We start from the raw sequence: 2,492 nt of genomic DNA on the forward strand, positions 1-2,492 counted from the left end.
GAATATTCTGAAGCAAGCCGTATTGTCTCTTTACCCTGCAGGGATAATAATAAGTCATACGAGACAAACTTGGAAGACGGCAGAAAGGTTGCTTGTTGACACCAACCATCCTTTCTATTTTCCACCATGGGACGACCCACTTGATAGCAAAATTGCGAGATTCAAAGACCTTTCTCCACCTATGGCGCCCAATTTTAGGGAAGCGTTTCTTCCTTCTCACGAAGCAATTGGGAGTGTACTTCTCAATATTGTCCGGAGGGTAATTAATTCTAGCCTTTCCATTAGCCACATCTGTAAAAATTGCAATGCAAATAAATTATTATTACAATACAAAAATATATTTTTTGATTTCTGTAATTAAAAATATTATTTTTCTACCTGTAATAAAATTGGAGAGCCGCGAAAAGGTGCTTTTGGGTTCCTTTTCAATTCATCAAGACTAATCATAGTCTCTCCAAATATCAATGGCATTGGATTTCTCCCTGATTCAATTTGTTCTAGTACGGTGGTTATAATTGATTGACCTTCATTATTTTTACCACTACTAAGAAAAAATTGATTAAGCATGCAAAATAAGAAAGCCCTTCTTCTATATATCTGAAAAGATTCAGAAAGAGGCTTATCAAAATAATGGCGTGCAAATTCTTTCAAATTAACCATGTTGCCATCTACTATTTTTTATAAATCCCTTTCTTTTAAATTGAAGAAGCGCTCAAAATCCTTGTAATAATATGCATCAACTCTAGGGATTACTATGAGGTCTATTGTAGGGAAGCCTAAAATAGCACCAAATTCTTCTGGCAAAGGGCTAATCTCATCATACCCTATTCTAAAGCAATGAGTATCAACATTCCAAAATTCTAGAGCGGTATGAATGAAATCTAAGTCAAGATTTACCCCTTTTATGCTAATATTCCCCCAAGTGAAACAAATCTAATTCTTTTCTGTCTCTATCATTAAGAGATCGACACCATTTACGGGTGTATTAGGTGGAAGTTTTGGTGACTAGAGACATGATATTATTTTTCTAAGGCCAAGAATTATTTTTATTCGCTGGAATTATGAAAAGATTTGGCTGGGCAGGGGGCTATTTATACACAGATTACGAGCAGTTTTGATCAGGATGAAATACGGAGACAGCGTCAATTGGCGCCAGACTCCGCGATTGGCGCCAGTCGCCAAAGCTTGGCGCCACACGCCAAGTGTAGCGCCTGGCGCTACACCCAATTGCGTGGCGCCAACTGGCGCCAATATGCCACGTCATCCGCGCTTTCTTAAATTGCGTTTTTACCTTAATCCGAGTCGACTAATGACTTTACGGCCCCGATATTCTTTTCTAAACATCTTTTTATTCTTCTTTTAATTAATATAGCTATTATATTATTATTATATTATTCTTTTTGGATTTTATTTAGATTAATTTCCAAAGTTTGTTATACGCACAAGCTTTTATTTGACTTTTCCTTTTTTTTCTTTTTTTCTTTTTTGGGGGAGAGAGTCGGATACCCTCCATCAATAATAAAAATGACGGAATTTTTGCGCAAAATTCTTTGTCACACTTTTCTTGCACACACAAACATGCACATTAAAATAATAATAGCAAACATAAATAAACTCATAATAAGTATGTATATACAAGATATGTCTAAAAAATGAGTTTTAACTAAAAGGCAAAGTTCTATACAAAGTCAAATAATAAAAAGCACAGGTACAAACCACCTTACGCGGGAGCTGTCAAAGAAATAAGTCAGTAAACATGCATAATATATGTGGACAAAATTTGCAAATAAATAAGCTTACTCAAGTCTGGTGGCGAGGAATCGACCACTTTACAAAGCACGGCCTGAGGAATCATCTCCTCAATCGACCCGTATGCACGAACTCAGCAGCATCGTCCTAATAAAGCAAAACCAAGTCTGTGAAGCATTACTTGGGGGCTACTTAAAGATAAGAGCCGAAAAGGCGTACCCCCACATCTTCAGCCGGTACGGGAACTGGAGCTAACAAACGGCAGTAGCTCCTCTGCATAACATCGCCCAAGGATCGTGCAAGATCACCAAGGGGGATTAGTTCCCTCTGACATGCTCAAACAACCTCGCAGCACCAGAACACTCAGCCACTCGCTGGGGTTGTTCTATCTTCTTGCAACATGTTTTCGGGTTCCTTGGTACGCCAGTTAGCTCCTCTAAGCAATTTGACATGATTTTTAGTAATCGGCTTGATTATACCAAGTGATTGACCTGATGAAAGATCGTCTCACTTAGCTTAAAGTGGCTAAGCATTGGCTCATTGACAAAAGGCATCGATATAATGGTTCATTTATTCGCAAAAAGGGCACCGACATACAGGTTCAAAGCAACGGAAGCGCTGACGTACAGGCATAGCGGAGGCAAAGTTCAGGCGAGCTTTTAAAGATCGACGAGCAGAGATCTTCGGTAATTTCCTTTGGAAAATTATCGCATCAAATGAGGATGACTTCAAGCGAGGATATC

Source organism: Chenopodium album, chromosome 1, assembly GCF_948465745.1.
Source record: "Chenopodium album chromosome 1, dcCheAlbu1.1, whole genome shotgun sequence".
NCBI lineage: Eukaryota > Viridiplantae > Streptophyta > Magnoliopsida > Caryophyllales > Amaranthaceae > Chenopodium > Chenopodium album.